A 22,356-nucleotide genomic window follows, 5' to 3' on the forward strand; every position below is an offset into this window, starting at 1 on the left:
ATGCAACCACCAAGCCTACACTGCAGGAAATATTAAGCGGGGGTCCTATAAAAGAGAAAAATCCTAAGAATATCATTGAAATAAAATATAGAAACAATATACAGAGAGGAATACTTCAAAAGTAACATGATGTCAATAAAAACCTATCTCTCAATAATCACTCTCGATGTGAATGGCCTAAATGCATCCACAAAATGACACAGGGTTGCAGATTGGATAAAACGACAAGACCCATCCATATGTTTTCTACAAGAAACCCATTTTGAACCTAAGGATACACCCAGACTGAAAATGAAGGGATGGAGAAGCATCTTTCATACCAATGGGCGTCAAAAGAAGGCCGGGGCAGCGTTTCTCATATCAGATAAATTAGATTTTAAACTAAAGACTGTAGTCAGATATACAGAAGGACACTGCATAATTCTTAAAGGGACAATCCACCAAGATGATCTAACAATTGTAAGTATCTATGCCCCCAATATTGGAGCACCCAATTACATAAGAAAACTATTAACCAAGATAAGAGTCATATTGATATGAATACAACAATAGTAGGAGATCTTAATACGCCTCTCTCAGAAATAGACAGATCATTGAAGCAGAAAATTAATAAAGAAATAAGAGCATTGAATGAAACATTGGACCAGATGGACCTCATAGACATATAAAGAACATTCCACCCTAAAAAGAATACTCATTCTTCTCAAGTGCACATTGAACCTTCTCCAGAATAGACCACATACTGGGTCACAAAGCAGGACTCAACCGATACCAAAGACTGACATTATTCCCTGCATATTCTCAAATCACAATGTTTTGAAACTGGAACTCAATCACAAGGAAATGTTCAGAAGGAAATCAAACACCTGGAAGCTAAAGACCACCTTGCTTAAGAATGCTTGGATCAACCAGGAGATCAATGATGAACTTAAACAATTCATGGAAACCAATGAGAATGAAGGCACTTTGGTCCAAAACTTATGGGATATAGGAAAAGCGGTTCTACGTGGGACATACATAGCCGTCCAAGCCTCCCTCAAAAAAAATTTGAAAAATCCAGAATACACCAGCTGTCTCTACACCTTAAAGAACTGTAGAATCAACAACAAATCAAACCAACGCCGCATGCAAGAAGGGAAATAATCAAGATTAGAGCAGAGATCAATGAGGTAGAAACGAGAGATACAGTAGAACGTATCAATGAAACTAGAAGCTGGTTTTTTGAAAGAATTAATAAGATCGATAAACCATTGGCCACACTAATCCAAAAGAAAAGAGAGAAAGCCCAAATTAATAAAATTATGAATGAAAAGGGAGAGATCACAACTAACACCAAGGAAATAGAAACAATCATCAGAAATTATTCCAACAGTTATATGCCAATAAGCGAACCAACCTAGATGAAATGGATGCATTCCTATAAAACTATAAACTCCCAAAATTGTACCAGGAAGATATTGACAACCTGAATAGGCTGATATCTAGTAACGAGATTGAAGCAGTGATCAAAAACCTCCCAAAAAACAAGAGCCCAGGACCTGACGGATTCCCTTCAGAATTCTACCAAACTTTCAAAGAAGAAATAACACCAATTCTCCTGAAGCTGTTCCAAAAAGTTGTAGCAGAAGAATTTCCAGACTCTTTTTATGAAGCCAGCATTACCCTGATCCCCAAACCAGGCAAAGACCCTACCAAAAAGGAGAATTTCAGACCAACATCACTGATGAATATGGATGCTAAGATTCTCAACAAGATCCTAGCAAACAGGATCCAGAGCACATTAAAAAGATTATCCACCATGACCAGGTGGGATTCACCCTTCGGTTACAAGTTTGGTTCAACATTCGCAAATCAATCAATGTGATAGAACAAATCAATAAGAGAAGAGAGAAGAACCACATGGTCCTCTCAGTTGATGCAGAAAAAGCCTTTGACAAAATCCAGCATCCGTTCCTGATGAAGACGCTTCAAAGTATAGGGATAGAGGGAACAATCCTGAACTTCATAAAATCTATCTATGAAAGACCGACAGCAAATATAATCCTCAATGGGAAAAGTCTTGCAGCTTTCCCATTGAGATCAGGAACACGACAAGGATGCCCACTCTCACCACTCTTGTTCAACATAGTATTAGAAATCCTAGCCTGGCAATCAGACAACAAAGAGAAATAAAAGGTATCCAAATTGGCAATGAAGAAGTCAAACTCTCTCTCTTCATAGATGACATGATTCTTTATATGGAAATCCCCAAAGACTCCACCCCCAACTACTAGAACTCATACAGCAATTCAGTAACGTGGCAGGATACAAAGTCAATGAACAGAAAATAGTGGTTTTCTTATACACTAACAATGAAAATACCGAAAGGGAAATTAGAGAATTGATTCCATTTACTATAGCACCAAGAACCATAAGATACCTGGGAATAAACCTAACCAAAGAGGGAAAGGACCTGTACTTGAGGAACTACAGAACACTCATGAAAGAAAATGAAGCAGACACAAAAAGATGGAAGACCGTTCCATGCTCTTGGATTGGAAAAATAAACATTGTTAAAATGTCTATAGTGCCTAGAGAAATCTATACTTTTAATGCCATTCCGATCAAAATTCCACCGGTATTTTTCGAAGAGCTGGAGCAAATAATACTAAAATTTGTATGGAATCACAAGAGACCCCGAATTGCTAAGGAAATGTTGAAAAACCAAAACAAAACTGGCCGCATCATATTACCCGATTTCAGGCTTTACTAGAAAGCTGTGATCACCAATACAGTGTTGTACTGGCATAAAAACTGGAAGGGGAGATGAACCATGAGAGACTATGGACTCTGAAAAACAACCAGAGGGTTATGAAGGGGCGGCAGGGGGGTGGGGGGGGTGGGAGGTTGAGGAACCAGGTGGTGGGTAATAGGGAGGGCACGTACTGCATGGAGCACTGGGTGTGATGCCAAAACAATGAACACTGTTATGCTGTAAATAAACAAATAAAAATAAATAAATAAAAAAAAAACAGACACATTGACTAGTGGAACAGAGTGGAGAGCCCAGATATGAACTCTCAACTGTATGGTCAAATAATCTTTGACAAAACAGGAAAAAATGTACAATGGAAAAAAGACAGTCTCTTCAATAAATGGTGCTGGGGAAACTGGACAGTGATATGTAGAAGAATGAAACTCGAACATTCTCTTACACCGTACACAAAGATAATCTCAAAATGGATAAAAGACCTCAACGTGAGATAGGAATCCATCAGAATGCTAGAGGAGAACATAGGCAGTAATCTCTTCGATATCAGCCACAGCAACTTCTTTCAAGATATGTCTCCAAAGGCCAAGGAAACAAAAGCAAAAATGAACTTTTGGGACTTCATCAAGATCAAAAGCTTCTGCACAGCAAAGGAAACAGTCAACAAAACAAAGAGGCAACCCACGGAATGGGAGAAGATATTTGCAAATGACAGTACAGGCAAAAGGTTGATATCCAGGATCGATAAAGAACTCCTCAAATTCAACTCACACAAAACAGATAATCATATCAAAAAATGTGCAGAAGATATGAACAGACATTTCTCCAATGAAGACATACAAATGGCTTTCAGACACATGAAAAAATGTTCATCATCACTAGCCATCAGGGAGATTCAAATTAAACCACATTGAGATACCACCTGACACCAGTTAGAATGGCCAAAATTAGCAAGACAGGAAACAACGTGTGTTGGAGAGGATGTGGAGAAAGGGGAAATGTCTTACACTGTTGGTGGGAATGCAAGTTGGTGCAGCCACTTTGGAGAACAGTGTGGAGATTCCTCAAGAAATTAAGAATACAGCTTCCTTATGACCCTGCAATTGCACTGCTGGGTAATTACACCAAAGATACAGATGTAGTGAAAAGAAGAACCATCTGTACCCCAATGTTTATTTCAGCAATGGTCACGGTCGCCAAACTGTGGAAAGAGCCAAGATGCCCGTCAATGGATGGATGGATAAAGATGATGTGGTACATATGCACGATGGAGTATTATGCCTCCATCAGAAAGGATGCATACCCAACTTTTGTAGCAACATGGATGGGACAGGAAGAGATTACGGTGAGTGAAATAAGTCAAGCAGAGAGAGTCAAGTATCATATGGTGTCACTTATTTGTGGAGCATAATAAAGAACATGGTGGACATGGGCAGATGGAGAGGAGAGGGAGTTGAGGGAGACTGGAAGGGGAGATGAACCATGAGAGACTATGAACTCTGAAAAACAACCAGAGGATTATGAAGGGACGGGGGTGTGGGAGGTTGAGGAACCAGGTGCTGGGTTATACGGAGGGCACATAATGTATGGAGCATTGGGTGTGGTGCAAAAAACAATGAACACTGCTACCCTGAAACTAAACAAATAAATCAAACACACAAACAGAAAAACAAACAAACAAATAAAGAAATCTCGTTAAATGGCAGTGTTTTTCCAGTTGAGGAAAGATGTTACAAGAAGGGCAGGCGGTAGGCAGGTTCCATACTCTGAATTAAATGCATGCCAAGCCCCTTAGGCTTCCAAAAACTATAATCGCTCTTTTGGCTAACACTAAAACGGGGCAGAGTTTTCCCAGTTGAGGAAAGAAGCTAGAACAAGGACGGACTCTACACAGGTTGGATACACTGAGTTAAGTGCACACCAAGGCCCTTATGCTTCACAAACATATATTCCCACTTAATACAAAAACCCATTAAAAGGCAGTGTTTTCCCAGTTGATGAAAGATGTTACAACAAGGTCAGACGTAAGGCAGGTTGGATACTCTAAGTTAAGTGCACGCTAAGCCCCTTATGCTTCCAAAACATAATCACTCTTTGGCTGAAGAGCCATATGTGACAGAATTTTTCTGTTTAGAAAAGAAGTTAGACCAAGGATGGACTCTAAGCAGTTTCGATCCTCTGAGTTAATTGCACGCCCAGACCCTTATGCTTCCAAAACCTATAAACACTCTTACGACTAACACTCATTTGGGGCAGTGTTTTCCCAGTTGAGGAAAGATGTTACAACAAGGACAGACGTTAGGCAGGTTGGATACTCTGAGTTAAGTGCATGCCAAGGCCCTTATGCTTCCAAAACCTAAAATCCTGCTTAATACAAAATACCGTTAAATGGCAGTGTTTTCCCAGTTGAGTAAAGATATTACAACAAGGACAGACGCTAGGCAGGTTGGGTACTCTGAGTTATGTGCAAACCAGGCTCTTATGCTTCCAAAACGTAAAATTCTGCTGAAAAGGAAAACCCATTAAATGACAGTGTTTTCCCAGCTGAGGAAAGATGCTACAACAAAGAAAGATGCTAGGCAGGTTGGATTCTCTGAGTTAAGTGCACGCCAGGCCCCCACATAATCACTCTTTTGGCTAACACTCATATGGGGCAGTGTTTTCCCAGTTTAGTAAAGATTTTACAACAAGGACAGATGCTAGGCAGGTTGGAAACTCTGAGTTAAGTGCACGCCAAGCCCCTTATGCTTCCAAAGCTCATAATCGCTCTTACAGCTAACACTCATATGGGGCAGTGTTTTCCAAGTTGAGGAAAGATTTTACAACGAAGACAGATGCTAGGAAGGTTGCATACTCTGAGTTAAGTGCCCACCAAGGCCCCTATGATTCCAAAACGTAGAATCGTTCCTAACGTGAACACTCATATGTGGCAGTGTTTCCCCAGTTGAGGAATGAAGTTAGAACAAGGACGGTCGCTAGTCAGGTTCGATACTCTCAGTTAAGTGCACGCCAAGGCCTTACTCATCTACATCGCGTAATGTCTCTTAAGGGTCACACTTATACATGGCATGTTTCCCTCTTGACAAAAGAATTTAGACGAAGGACGGACTCCAGGCTGATTGGATACTCTGAGTTAAGAACACTCCCAAGCCCTTATGTTATCATAACCTATCATCGCTCTTATGGCTAACACTCCTATGGGGCAGAGTTTTCCCGGTTGAGAAAGAAGTTAGAATAAGGATGGACTCTACACAGGTTGTATACTCTGAGTTAAGTTCATGCCAAGGCCCTTATGATTGCAAAAGCTATAATTGCTCTAATGGCTAAAAATCATATGGGTAGTGTTTTCCTACTTGAGGAAAGATGTTACAACAAGGACAGACGGTTGGCAGGTTGTATACTCTGAGGTAAGTGTACGCCAAGGCCCTTATGCTTCCAAAACCTATAACTGCTCTTATGGATAAGACTCGTATGGGCAGATATTTCCCGGTTGAGAAAAGAAGTTAGAACAAGGATGGACTCTAAGCAGGTTGGATCCTCTGAGTTATGTGCATGCCATGGCCTTATTCTTCCAAAACATAAAATCCTGCTTAATATGAAAACCCGTAAAATGTCAATGTTTTCCAATTGAGGAAAGATGTTACAACAAGGAGAGACGCTAGGCAGTTTGGATACTATGAGTTAAGTTCGTGTCAAGCCCCTTATGTTTCCAAAAACTATAATCGCTCTTAAGGCTAAGACTCACAGGGGCAGAGTTTTCTCCGTTGAGAAAAGAAGTTAGAACAAGGATGGACCCTTAGCAGGTTAAGTGTACACCAAGGCAGTTATGCTTCCAAAACTTAAAATCCCGCTTAAAAACAAAACCCATTAAAGGCAGCATATTCCCACTTGAATAAAGATGTTAGAACAAGAACGGACTCTAGTTAGGTTGGTACTCTGAGTTATGTGCACACTAATTCCCTTATATTTCCAAAACGTAAAATCCCGCTTAATGCGAAAACCCATTAAATGGCAGTGTTTTCCCAGTTGAGGAAAGAAGTTAGAACAAGGACAGACACTTGGCAGGTTGGATACACTGAGTTCAGTGCACACCAAGCCCCTTTTGCTTCCAAAACATATAATTGCTCCTAGGGCTAACACTCATATGGGGCAGAGTTTTCCAGTTGAGAAAAGAATTTAGAACAATGGCGTACTCTAGTCAGGTTGGATACTCTGAGTTAAGTGCACACCAATCCCCTCATGCTTCCAAAATATAAAATCACGTTTAATATAAAAACCCATTAAGTGGCAGTGTTTTCCTAGATGAGGAAAGATGTTACAACAAGGACAGAAGCTAGGCAGGTTGGATAATCTCAGTTAAGTGTATGGCATGGTTCTAATGCATCCAAAACATAAAACCTCACTACATACAAAAACCCATTAAAGGGTAGTGTTTTCCCAGGTAAAGAAAGAAGTTAGAACAAGGACAGATGCTAGCCAGGTTCGATACTCTGAGTTAGGTACACGCAAAGTCCCTTATGCTTGTAAACCTATAATCGCTCTTACACCTAACACTCATATGGGGCAGAGTTTTCCCAGTTGACAAAAGAAGTTACAACAAGGAAGGACTCCAGACTGGTTGGACACTCTGAGTTAAGAGCACGCCAAAGTCCTTATGCTTCCAAAACATAAAAGCTCACTTAATATGAAAACGCATTAAATGGCAGTGTTTTCCCAGTTGAGGAAAGAAGTTAGAACAAGGACGGACTCTAGGCAGGATCGACACTCTGAGTTAAGTGCACAGCAAGTCCCTTATACTTCCAAAATGGAAAATCCCACTTAATACAAAAACCCGTTAAATGGCAATGTTTTCCAGTTGAGGAAAGATGTATCAACAAGGACAGTCACTAGGCAGGTTGGATATTCTGAGTTAAGTGCACGCCAAACCTCTTATGTTTCCAAAACCTCTAATTGCTCTTACAGCTAACACTGATATGGGGCAGAGTTTTCCCGGTTGATAAAAGAAGTTAGAACATGGACCGACTCCAGGCAGGTTGGATCATCTGAGTTTAGTGAATACCAAGGACTTTATACTCACAAACATATAATCTCGCTTAATATGAAAACCCATTGAAAGGCAGTGTTTTCCCAGTTGAGGAAAGATGTTAGAATAAGGACAGATGTTAGACAGGTTGAATACTCTCAGTTAAGTGCACGCTAAGTCCCTTATGTTTCCAAAATATATAATTGCTTTAAGGTGAATGCACATATATGGCAGTGTTTCGCCAGTTAAGGATTGAAGTTAGTACAATGACGAACTCTTGGCTGGTTAGATACAATGATTGAAGTGCACGCCAAGGCCCCTATGATTCCAAAACTTATAATCGCTCTTAAGGCAAATGTTCGTATGTGGCAATGTTTCCCCAGTTGAGCTTTGAAGGTAGAAGAAGGACGGACTCTAGGATTGTTGGATATTCTCAGTTAAGTGCACACCACGGTCCCTATGATTCCAAAACATATAACAGATCTTAAGGCGAACACTCATATGTGGCTGTGTATTCCCACTTGAGGAAAGAAGTTAGAACAATGTTGGGTTCTAAGCAGGTTGGATACTCTGAGTTAAGTGCAAACCAAGTCCCCTATGATTCCAAAACTTATAATCTCTCGTAAGGTGAACACTCATATGTGGCAGTGCTGCCCCAGTTGAGGAATGCATTTAGAACAAGGATGGAGGCTAGGCAGTTTGGATACTCTCAGTTAAGTGCACGCCGAGGCCCTTAATTCTAAAACCAATAACGGCTCTTAAGGCGAACACTTATATATGGCAGTGTTTTCCCTATTGAGCAAAGAATTTAGAACAAGGACGGACTCCAGGCTGGTTGGATACTCTGAGTTAAGTGCTCGCCAATGCCGTTATGCTTCCAAAACGTATAAATGCTCTTAAGACAAACACTCAAATGGCAGTGTATTCCCACCTGAAGAAAGAAGTTAGAACAAGGACGGACTCCAGTCATGTTGGATACACTGAGATAAGTGCACGCCAAGCCCCATATGCTTCAAAATCATATAATCACTCTTACGGCTAACACTCACATGGGGCACAGTTTTCCCAGTTGAGAAAAGAATTTAGAACAAGAATGATGTCTAAGCAGGTTAGATACTCTGTGTTAAGTGCACGTCAAGGCCCTTATGCTTCAAAAACATATAATCACGCTTAATACGAAAACTCATAAAAGGCAGTGTTTTCCCAGTTGAGGAAAGATGTTACAATAAGGACAGACGCTAGGCAAGTTAGATACTCTGACATGAGTGCAAGATAAGGCCTTTATGCTTCCAAAACATAAAACCCAGCCTAATACAAAACCCCTTTATACAGCAGTGTTTTCCCAGTTGAAGCAAGAAGTTAGAACAAGGATGGACTCTAGGCAGGTTGGATACTCTGACTTAAGTGCACTCCAAGACCCTTATGCTTCCAAAACGTAAAATCCTGCTTAATATGAAAACCCGTTAAATGGAAGTGTTTTCCCAGTTGAGGAAAGATGTTACCACAAGGACAGACACTAGGCAGGTTAGATACTCTGAGTTAAGATCAAGGCAATGCCTTTATGCTTAGAAAACGTAAAATCGCGATAATACAAAAACCCCTTAATTGACAGTGTTTTCCCATTTGCAAAAAGATGGTACAACAAGGACAGATGCTGGGCAGGTTGGATACTCTGCGTTAAGTGCACGAAAAGGCCCCTATGATTCCAAAACATATAAGCACTCATAAGGCGAACACCCATATGTGGTAGAGTTGCCCCAGTTGTGGAATGAATTTAGAACAAGGACAGACACTAGGGTTCACTCAGTTAAGTGTATGCGAGTACCTTATCCTTCTATAACCTAAAGTGGCTCTTAGGGTGAACCCTTATATATGGCAATGTTTTCCCTATTGAGGAAAGAAGTTAGAACAGGGATGGAATCCAGGCTGGTTGGAAACTCTGAATAAAGTGCACACCACGGCCCCTATGCTTCCAAAACCTACAAAGACTCTTCGGGCGAACACTCATAAATGGCAGCATATTCTACATGAAAGAAATTAGAACAAGGACAGTCTCTAGTCAGGTTGGATGCTCTGAGGTAAGTACACGCCAAGCCCCTTATGCTTCCATAACGTTAAATCCCACTTAGTACGAAAACCTATTAAATGTCAGTGTTTTTTTCCAGTTGACAAAAGAAGATAGAACAAGGAAGGAATCTAGGCAGGTCAGATACTCTGAGTTAAGTGCACTCCAAGGCCCTTATGCTTCCAAAATGTAAAATCCCTCTCTATAAGAAAACCCGTTTTCCCACTTGAGGAAAGATGTTACCACAAGGACAGATGCTAGGTAGGTTAAATACTCTGAGTTAAGTGCACGCCAAGGCCCTTATGCATCTAAAACCTATAATCGCTCTTACGGCTAACACTCATAGGGACAGAGTTTTCCTGGTTGAGAAAAGTAGTTAGAACAAGCATAGTCTCTAAGCAGGTTGGATACTCTGATTTAAGTGCACGCCAAGGCCCTAATGCTTCCAAAACATCAAATCCCGCATAAAATGAAACCCATTAAATGGCAGTGTTTTCTCAGTTGAAGAAAGAAATTAGAACAAGGACGGACGCTAGACAGGTTGGATACTCTGAGTTAAGTGCATGCCAAGGCCCCTATGATGCCAAGATGAATAATGGCTCCTAAGGCAAACACTCCTATATGGCAGTGTTTCCTCAGCTGAGGAATGAAGATAGAACAAGGACGGACGCTAGGCAGGTTGGATACATTCAGTTAAGTGCACGCTAAGGCTCTTATGCTTCTAAATCATTAAATGGCTCCTACGGGTAACATTTCTATATGGCAGTGTTTTCCATCCTGAGGAAAAAGTTAGAAGAAGGACGGACGCCAGGCTGTTTGGATACTCTGAGTTACGTGCACGCCAAAGCCCTTATGCTTCCATAACCTATCATCGCTCTTAAGGCTACCAGTCCTATGGGGCAGAGATTTCCAGGTTGGGAAAAGAGGTAAGAATAAAGATGGACTCTACGCAGGTTGGATACTCTGAGTTAAGTTAACACCAAGGCCCTTATTCCAAAAGCTATAATCGGTCTTATGGCTAACATTCATATGGGGCAGTGTTTTCCCTGTAGAGGAAAGATGTTATAACAAGGACAGATGCTAGGCATGTTGATACTATGAGTTAAGTTCACGACAAGGCCGTTATGCTTATAAAACATCTAATCCCTCTTATGGCTAACACTCGTATGGGGCAGAGTTTTCCCGGTTGAGAAAAAAAGTTAGAACAAGGATGGACTCTAAGCAGGTTGTATAATCTGAGTTAAGGGGATGCCAAGGCCCTTATATTTCCAAAACATAAAATCCCACTTAAAATAAAAACCCGTTAAATGGCAGTGTTTTCCCAGTTGAGAAAATATGTTACAACAAGGACAGAAGCTAGGCAAGTTGCATACTCTGAATTAAGTGCACGACAAGTCTCATATGATTCCAAAACATATAATCGCTCTTATGGCAAACACTCAAATGTGGTAGTGTTTCCCCAGTTGAGGATTGAATTTAGAACAAGGACGGACTCTAGGCAGGTGAGATACTCTGAGTTAAGTGCAAGTCAAGACCCTAATGCTTCCAATACGTAAAATCCCGCTTAATACAAAAACCTGTTAAATGACAGTGTTTTCCCATTTGAGGAAAGATGATACAACAAGGACAGACTCTAGACATGTTGGATACTCTGAGTAAAGTGCATGCCAAGGACACTATAATTCTAAAATATATAATCGCTCATAAGGCGAACACTCATGTATGGTATTGTTTCCCCAGTTGGGGAATGAAGTTAGAACAAGGATGGATGCTAGGCAGATTGGATACTCTGAGTTCAGTGCACGCCAAGCCCCTTATGCTTCCAAAACATATAATCACTCTTAGGGCTAACAGCCATATGTGGCAGAGTTTTCTTTGTTGAGAAAAGAAGTTAGAACAAGGATGGATTCTAAGCAGTTTGGATCTTCTGAGTTAAGTTCATGCCCAGACACTTATGCTTCCAAAATGCAAAATCCTGCATAATACGAAAACCCGTAAAATGGCAGTGTTTTCCCTGTTGAGTAAAGATGTTACAACAAGGACAGACATTAGGAAAGTGGGATAATCTGAGTTAAGTGCACACCAAGCCCCTTATGCTTCCAAAACCTATAATCACTCTTACAGCTTACACTCCTATGTGGCAGTGTTGCCCCGGTTGAAGAATGAAGTTAGATCAAGGATGGAACTAGGCAGGTTGGATTCTCAGAGTTAAGTGCATGCCAAGGCCCTTATGCTTCACAAACATATAATCCTGCTTAATACGAAAACCCATTAAAGGCAGTGTTTTCCCAGTTGAGGAAAGATGTTAGAACAAGGACAGACATGATACAGGTTGGACACTCTGGGTTAAGGGCACACCCAATCCCTTATGCTTCCAAAATGTAAAATCCCACTTAATAAGAAAACCACTTATATTTCAGTGTTTTCCCAGTTGAGGAAAGAAGTGAGAACAAGAATGGACTTTAGGCAGGTTGGGTATTCTGATATAAGTGCACGCCAAGCCGCTTATGATTCCAAAATGCATAATCGCTCTTATGGCTAAGACTCATATAGGACAGTGTTTTCCCAGCTGTGGAAAAATGTTACAACAAGGACAGACGCTAGGTAGGTTGGATCGGCTGAGTTATGTGCATGCCAAGGCTCTTATGCTCGCAAAAGTTAAAATTCCGCTTAATAGGAAAACCCGTTAAATGGCAGTGTTTTCCCAGTTGCGGAAAGATGTGACAACAAGGACAGATGCTAGACAGGTTAGATGCTCTGAGTTAAGTGCAAGCCAAGGCTATTATACTTTGAAAACATAAAGTCCTGCTTAATTCAAAAACACGTAAAATGACAGAGTTTTCCCATTTATGGAAAGATGGTTCAACAAGGACGGGCACTAGGCAGGATGGGCACTCTGAGTTAAGTGCACTACAAGTCCCCTCTGATTCCAAAATGTATAATCGTTCGTAAGGTGAACACTCATATGTGGCAGTGTTGCCCCAGTTGAGGAATGAAGTTAGATCAAGGACGGAGCAGGGCAGATTGCATACTCTCAGTTAAGTGCAAACCACACCCTATGCTTCCAAAACGTATAAGCACTCTTAAGGTGAACACTCATAAATGGCGTGTATTCTCACTTGACGAAAAAAGTTAGAACAAGGACGGACTCTAGTCAGGTTAGATACTCTGAGTTAAGTGCACGCCAAGCCCCTCATGCTTCCAAAATGTAAAATCCCGCTTAATATGAAAACTCATTAAATGACACGGTTTTCCCATTGAGGAAAGAAGTTAGATCAAGGACGGACTCCAGACTAGTTGGATACTCTGATTTAAGGGCACACCAAGGTCCTTATGGTTCCAAAATATAAAATTCAGCTTAATAGGAAAACTCATTAAATGACAGTGCTTTCCCAGGTGAGGAAAGAAGTTAGAACAAGGACAGACTGTAGGCAATTTGGACACTCTGAAGTAAGTACATTCTGAATTAAGTGTTTTCCCAGTTGAGGAAAGATTTTACAGCAAGAACAGTCGCTATGCAAGTTGGATACATGGAGTCAAATGCACACTAATGCCCTTATGCTTCCAAAACCTATAATTGCTCTTACGGCTAACATTCATATGGGGCAGAGTTTTCCCGGTTTAGAAAAGAATTTAGAACGAGGATGGACTCTAAACAGGTTGGATACTCTGAGTTAAGTGCACACCAAGACCCTTATGCTTCACAAACATATATTCCCTCTTAATATGAAAACCCACTAAAAGGCAGTGTTTTCCCAGTTGAGGAAAGATGGTACAACAAGGACAGATGCTAGGCAGGTTGGATACTCTGAGTTAAGTGCACGCCAAGGCCCCTATGATTCCAAAATGTATAATCATTCATAAGGCAAACACTCATATATGGCAGTATTGCCCCAGTTGAGGAATGAAGCTAGAACAAGGACGGACGCTATGCATGTTGGATTCTCTCAGTTAAGTGCATGCAAAGACCATTATGCTTCCAAAACATATAAACACTCTTAAAGGGAATACTCATAAATGGCAGTTTATTCCACTTGAGGAAAGAAGTTAGAATAAGGTTAGACTCTAAGCAGATTGGATACTCTGAGATAAGTGCACATTAAGTCCCTTATGCCTCACAAACATATAATCAGGCTTAATACGAAAACCCATTAAAAGGCAGTGTTTTCCCTGTTGACGAAAGATGTAAGAACAAGAACAGATGCTAGACAAGTTGGATACTCTGAGTTAAGTACACGCCAAACCCCCTATGCTTCCAAAACATATAATCACTCTTATGGCTAACACTCATAATGGACAGAGTTTTCCCGGTAGATAAAAGAATTTAGAACAAGAACGGAATCTAAGCATTTGGATACTCTGAGTAAGTGCACGCCAATGCCCTTGGGCTACCAAAACTTAAATCCAACTTAATAGAAAAATCTGTTAAATGGCAGTGTTTTCCCAGTTGAGGAAAAAATTTATATCAAGGAGAGACGTGAGGCAGGTTAGATAATCTGAGCTAAGTGCACGCCAAGTCACTTATGCTCCCAAAATATATAATCACTCTACAGCTAACACCCATATGGGGCAGAGTTTTCTGGATGGAGAAAAGAAGTTAGAATAAGGATGGACTCTAAGCAGTTTTGATACTCTGAGCTAAGTGCACGCCAAGGCCCTTATGCTGCCAAAACATAGAATACCACTTAAAAGGAAAACCCATTAATTGGTAGTGTTTTCCCAGTTGAAGAAAGAAGGTAGAACAAGGAGGGAAGCTAGGCAGGTTGGAGAATCTGAGTTTAGTGCATGCCAAGGAGCCTATGATTCCAAAACGTATAATCACTCTTGAGGCGAACACTCATATGTGGCGGTTTTGCTTCAGTTAAGGAATGAAGTTAGAACAAGGTTGGAGGCTAGTCAGGTTGGTTAACCTGAATTAAGTGCACACCAAGGCCCTGATGCTTTCAAAATGTGTAATCCCGCTTAAAATGAAAACCCATTAAATGGCAGTGTTTGCCCAGTTGAGGAAAGAAGTTAGAACATGGAGGTCGCTAGGCACATTGGATAATCTGATTTTAGTGCATGCCAAGGCGCCTATGATTCCAAAACTTATAATCGCTCTTAAGGCAAACACTCATATGTGGCAGTGTTGTCCCAGTTGAGGAATGAATTTAGAACAAGGACTGACGCTAGGCAGGTTGGATACTCTGAGTTAAGTGCACACCAAGGCGCTTATGCTTGTAAAACGTATAATGGCTTTTAAGGAGAACACTCATTTATGGCAGTGTTTTCCCTATTGAAGAAAGAGTTAGACCAAGAACAGACTGCAGGCTGGTTGAATACTCTGAGTTACATGAACGTGGAAGCTCTTATGCTTCCAAAACTTTTAAATGCTCTTAAGGCGAACACTCATAAATGGCAGTGTATTCCTACTTGAAAGAAGTTAGAACAAGATCTGACTCTAGGCAGGCTGGATGATCTGAGTAAAGTGCAGTCCAAGCCCCTTATGCTTCCAAAACTTATAATTGCTCATACGGCTAATACTCATATGGGGCAAAGTTTTCCTGATTGAGAAAAGAAGTTAGAACAATGATAGACTCTAACCAGGTCGGATACTCTGAGTTAAGGGTACAACAAGGCCCTTATTATTCCAAAATATATTATCCCGCTTGTTATGAAAACCAGTTAAATGGCAGTGATTTCCCATTTGAGGAAAGATGTTACAACAAGGACAGACGCTAGGCACGATGAATACTCTGAGTAAAATGCATGCAAAGGCCCCTATGATTCCAACATTAATAATCATTCTTAAGGTGAACACTAATATGAGGCAGTGCATTCCCACTTGAGGAAAGAAGAACAAGGACAGATGCTAGGCAGGTTGGATATACTGAGTTAAGTGCACGCCAAGCCCCTTATGCTTCCAAAAGCTATAATCGCACTTATGGCTAACACTCATATGGGGCAGTGTTTTCCCAGATGAGGGAAGATGTTACAACAAGGACAGACGCTAGGCAGGTTGGATACTCTGAATTAAGTACACGCCAAGTCCCTTATGTTTCCAAAATGTAAAATCTCTCTTAATACAAAAACCCCTTAAATTGAAGTTTTTTTCCCAGTTGAGGAAATATGTTACAACAAGGACAGACGCTAGATAGTTTGGATACTCTGAGTCATGTGCATGCCAAGGCCACTATGATTCCAAAACATATAATTTCTCTTAAGGTGAACACTCATAAATGGCATTGTATTCCCACTTTAGGAAAGAAGTTGGATCAAGGTTGGACTCTAAGCAGGTTGGGTACTCTGAATTAAGTGCACACCAAGTCCCTTATGCTTCCAAAATGTAAAATCCCTCTTAATACAAAAACCCCTTAAATTGAAGTTTTTTCCCAGTTGAAGAAATATGTTACAACAAGGACAGACGCTAGATAGTTTGGATACTCTGAGTTACATGCACGCCAAGGCCACTATGATTCCAAAATATATAATTGCTCTTAAGGTGAACACTCATAAATGGCAGTGTATTCCCACTTGAGGAAAAAAGTTGGATCAAGGTTGGACTCTAAGCAGGTTGGATATTCTGAGTTAAGTGCACACCAAGCCACTTATACTTCCAAAACACATTATCGCTCTTAGGGCTAACACTCATATGGAGCTGTGTTTTCCCTGTTGAGGAAAGATATTACAAGGACAGATGCTAGGCACGTTGGATACTCTGAGGTACATGCACACCAAGGCCCTTATGCTTCCAAAACTTAAAATCCTGCTTAATAAAAAAGCCTTTAAATGACAGTGTTTTCTCAGATGAGGAAAGAGTTTAGAACAAGGACAGACGTTAGGGACGTTGGACACTCTGAGTTAAGTGCATGACAAGTCTCTTATGCTTCTAGAATATGTAAACACTCTTAAGGCTAACGCTCATATTTGGTAGTGTTTCCCCAGTTGAGGAATTAAGTTAGAACAAGGACAGACGCTAGGCAGGCTTGATACTCTCAGTTAAGTGCACAATGTGGCCCTTATGCTTCTAAAACTTATAATGGCTCTCAAGGCGAACACTTATATATTTCCATGTTTTTCCTATTGAGGAAAGAATTTAGAACAAGGACGGACACCAGGCTGGTTGGACACTCTGACTTAAGTGCCCACCAGGGCCCATATGCTTGCAAAATGTGTAAATGCTCATACATGGCAGTGTATCCCCACTTGAAGAAAGAATTTAGAACAAGGACGGATTATTAGGAGGTGGATATTCTGAGTTAAGTGCACGCCAAGCTCCCTATGCTTCCAAAACCCATGATCGCTCTTACAGCTAATACTCATATGGGGCGGTGTTTTCCCAGTTGAGGAAAGATGGTACAACAAGGACAGATGCTAGGCAGGTTGGAAATTCTGAGTTAAGTTCACACCGAGGCCCTTATGCTTCCAAAACATAAAATTCCTCTTAATACGAGTACCTATTAAATGGCAGTGTTTTTCCAGTTGAGGAAAGAAGTTGGAACAAGAATAGTTGCTAGGCAGGTTGGATACTCTGAGTTAAGTGCACGCCAAGGCCCTTATGATTCCAAAACGTATAATCGCTCTTAAGGTGAACACTCATATGTGGCAGGGATTCCCCCGATGAGGAATGAAGTTAGAACAAGGACTGACGCTATGCGGGTTGGATACTCTGAGGTAAGTGCACACCAAGGCCATTATGCTTCCAAACGTTTAATGGCTCTTACAGTGAACACTTATATTTGGCAGTGTATTCCATACTGAGGAAAGAAATTAGAACAAGGACGGACACTTGGCAGGTTGGATACTCTCAGTTAAGAGCAGGCCAAAGCCTTTATGCTTCTAGAAGTTATTATGGCTATTAAGGTTAGCACTTATATATGGCAGTGTTTTCCCAGTTGAGGAAAGAAGTTAGAACTAGGACGGACTCCAGGCTGGTTGGAAACTCTGAGTTAACTGCACGCCAAGCCCTTTATGCTTCCAAAACATATAATTGCTCTTACATTAATATTCATATGGGGCAGAGTTTTCCTGGTTGAGAAAAGAAGTTAGAACAAGCATGGACTGTTAGCACGTTGGATACTATGTGTTAAATGCACGCCAAGGCCCTTATCGTTCCAAGAGCTATAATCACTCTTACAGCTAACAATCATAAAGTGAAGTGTTTTCACACTTGAGGAAGGATGTTACAACAAGGATCGATGCTAGGCACGTTGGATACACTGAGTTAAGGGCACGACAAGTTGTTAATGCTTCCAAAACATATAATCACTCTTACAGCTAACACTCAGATGGGGCAGAGATTTCCCTGTTGAGATAAGTAGTTAGAACATGGACGGATTCTAAGCAGTTTGGATACTCTGAGTTAAGTGCACACCAAGGCCCTTATGATTCCAAAATGTATAATCGCTCTTAAGGTGAACACTCATATGTGGCAGGGTTTCCCCAGTTGAGGAATATAGTTAGATCAAGGACGGACGCTAGACAGTTTGGATATTCTGAGTTAAGGGAACACCAAGGCCCTTATGCTTCCAAAACCTATAAACGCTCTTACAGCAAACACTCATAAATGGCAGTGTATGCCCACTTGAGGAAAGAAGTTAGAACAAGGACGGACTCTAGATCTGTTGAATACTCTGAGTTAAGTGCATGCCAAGCCCCTTATACTTCCAAAACATATAATCGTTTTATGGCTAACACTCATATGTGGCAGAGTTTTCCCAGTTGAGAAAAGAAGTTAGAACAAGGACTGACTTGAAGCAGGTTTGGTACTCTGAATTAAGTTAGAGCCAGGCCTAACTTAGTTTGTGCTTCCAAAGCATATAATCATTCTAAACGCTAATACTCTTATGTGGCAGGGTGTTTGGAGTTGAGGAAAGAAGTTAGATCAAGAACAGAATCGAGGCTTTTTTTTTTTTTACTCTTATTTAGGTGAAATCCAAGGCCCTTATACTTCCAAAATTATAATCACGTTTAATACAAAAACCCAATAAATGGCAGTGTTTTCCCAGTTGAGGAAAGAAGTTAGAACAAGGATAGTTGCTAGGCAGTTTGGATACTCAGAGTTAAGTGCACACCGAGGACCTTATGATTCCAAAAGTATAATCACTCATAAGGTGGTCATTCATATGTGGCAGGGTTTCCCCAGTTGAGGAATGTAGTTAGAACTAGGACAGACTTAGGCAGGTTGGGCAGGGTTTCCCCAGTTGAGGAATGTAGTTAGAACTAGGACAGACTTAGGCAGGTTGGATACTCTGAGTTAAGTGCACGCCAAGGCAATTATGCTTCCAAAACGTAAAATCCAACATAATAATACCCGTTAAATGGCAGTGTTTTCCCAGTTGAGAAAAGATGTTACAACAAGGACAGACGCTAGGCAGGTTAGGTACTCTGAGCTAAGTGCCTGCCAAATCCCATAAGCTCCCAAAACATATAATCGCTCTTACAGCTAACACTCCTATGGGGCATAGTTTTCCCATTGAGAAAATAAGTTAGAACAAGGATCGACTCTAAGCAGGTTAGATATTCTGAGTTAAGTGCACGCCAAGGCCCTTATGCTTCCAAAACGTATAATCCCGCTTAAAACGAAACCCATTCAATAGCAGTGTTTTCCCAGTTGAATAAAGAAGGTAGAACAAGGACGGACGCTAGGCAGGTTTGATAATTTGTGTTAAGTGCATGCCAATGCCCCTATTATTCCAAAACCTATAATCACCCATAAGGTGAACACTCATATGTTGCAGTGTTTCCCCATGTGAGGAATATAATTAGAACAAGGATGGAAGACTGGCATGTTGATACTCTGAGTTTAGTGCACACCAAGCCCCTTATGCTTCCAAAATATATAATCTCTCTTACAGCTAAGACTCATATGAGCAGAGTTTTCCCGCTTGATAAAAGAAGATAGAACAAGGATGAACTCTATGCTGGTTGGATACTCTGAAATAAGTTAGCGCCAAGGCCCTTGTGCTTCCAAAACGTATACTTGTTCCAAATGCTAACACTCTTATATGGCTGGATGTTACTTGTTGAGGAAAGAAGTTAGAAAAAGAAGGGACTCGAGGCTTTTTTTTTTTTTCTATGAGTTAGGTGCACGCCAAGGCCCTTATACTTCCAAAACTTATAATCAGGCTTAATACGAAACCCATTAAATGGCAGTGTTTTCCCAGTTGAGGAAAGAAGTTAGAACAAGGATACTTGCTAGGCAGGTTGGATACTCTGAGTTAAGTGCATGCCAAGGCCCTTATGCTCCAAAAGCTCTAATCGCTTTTATGGCTAACATTCATATGGGGCAGTGATTTACCACTTGAGGAAAGATATTACACAAGTACAGACTCTAGGCAGCATGGATACACTGGGTTAAGTGCACAGCAAGACACTAATGCTTCCAAAAGACAAAATCCCTCTTAATATGAAAACCCGTTAAATGCAGTGTTTTCCCAATTGAGGAAAGATGTTACAACAAGGACAGACACTATTGGTTGAGGAAAGATGTTATAACAAAGACAGACGCTATTGGAAGGTGATATGTGGCTGTATTGCCCCAGTTGAGGATTGAATTTAGAACAAGGACTGATGCTAGGCAGGTTGGATACTCTCAGTTAAGTGCACGCTGAGGCCCTTATGCTTCTAAAACATATAATGGCTCTTAAGGTGAACACTTATATATGGGAATGTTTACCCTATTGAGGAAAGAAGTTAGAACAATGACGGATTTGAGGTTGGTTTGATACTCTGACTTAAGACACGCCAAGGCCCTTATGATTCCAAAACGTATAAACACTCTTAAGATGAACACTCATAAATGGCAGCATATTCCCACTAGAAGAAAAAAGTTAGAACAAGGGCAGACTCTAGTCAGGTTGGGTACTCTGAGTTAAGTGCACGCCAAGACCCTTTTGTTTGTAAAATGTAACATCCCGCTTAATACAAAAACTCATTAAATGGCAGTTTTTTTTCCAGTTAAGGAAAGATGTTTCAACAAGGACGGATGCTAGGCAGTTTGGAAATTCTGGGTTAAGTTCACGCCGAGACCCTTAGGCTTCCAAAACGTAAAATCCCGCTTAATACAAATACCAGTTAAATGGCAGTGTTTTCCAAGTTGAGGAAAGAGTTAGAACAAGGACAGAATCAAGGCAGTTTGGATACTCTGAGTTAAGTACACGCCAAAGCCCTTATGCTTCCAAAACGAAAATTCCCGCTTAATACAAAAATCGTTAAATGGCAGTGTTTTCCCAGTTGAGGAAAGATGTTACAACAAGGACAGACACTAGGCAGGTTAGATACTGTGACCTAAGTGCATGCCAAGAACCAATGATCCCAAAACCTATAATCACTTTACGGCTAACACTCATATGGGGCAGAGTTTTCCCAATTGAGAAAAGAAGTTAGAACAAAGATGGACTCTAAGCAGGTTGGATAATCTGAGTTAAGAACACGCCAAGGCCCTTATGCTTCCAAAATGAAAAATAACGCTTAATAACAAAACCCATTATATGGCAGTGTTTTCCCAGTTGAGGAAAGATGTACAAGGACAGATTCTAGCCAACTATGATATCTGAGCGATATCACTTACCTTAGAGTATCAACCTTGCCTATCATGAGGCCATGATCTAACTTCTTTCCACAACGAGGAACAAACTGCCACATATGAATCTTCACTTCAGATCGAGTTTACGTTTTGGAGGCATAAAAGTGTTCACGTGCACTTAACTCTGAGTATGCATCTTGGCTATAGTGTGCCCAGGTTCTAACATTTTCCACACCTGGGCACATGCTGCCACATATGAATCTTCACTTCAGATCGGGTTTAGGTATTGAAAGCATAAGGGTCTTGAATGCCCTTAACTTAGAGTATGCAACTTGCTATAGTGCGCCCATGTTCTAACTTCTTCCACAAGTGGGAACAAACTGCCATTTATGAATCCTCACTTTAAGATTGTATTTATGTTTTGGAAGTATAAGCGTCTTTGCATGCCCTTAACTCAAAGTATCCAATAAGCTTATAGTCCGCCCATGTTCTAAAGTCTTTCCTGAAATGGGAATACACTGCCACTTATGAGACTTAACATTAAGTGTGATTATACGTTTTGGAAGCATAAGGGACTGGACGTGCACTTCACTCAGAGTATCCAACTGGCTTATAATCTGCCCTTGTTCTAAGTTCTTTCCTGAACTGGGAACTCACGGCCCCATATGCGTCTTCACCTTCAGAGTGTTTATACGTTTTGGAAGCATAAAGGCCTCAGCCTGCAGTTTACTGAGAGCTTACAACTTGCTTATACTCCGGCTTTGTTCTAAGTTCTTTCCTGAAATGTGAACACACTGCCACTTATAAGACTTAACCTTAAGAGAGATGATATGTATTGGAAGTCTAAGAAAATTTGTGTGCACTTAATTCAGAGCATCCAACTTGCCTACACTCCGTCCTTGTTCTAACTTCTTTCCTCAACTGGGAAAACACTGCCAGAATGGGTTTTCGTCTTCAGCGCGATTTTACATTTTGGAAGCATAAGCGCATTGGCGAGCCCTGAACTCAGGGTC

The sequence above is a fragment of the Meles meles genome, chromosome Y (genome assembly GCF_922984935.1).
Source record: "Meles meles chromosome Y, mMelMel3.1 paternal haplotype, whole genome shotgun sequence".
Classification (NCBI taxonomy): domain Eukaryota; kingdom Metazoa; phylum Chordata; class Mammalia; order Carnivora; family Mustelidae; genus Meles; species Meles meles.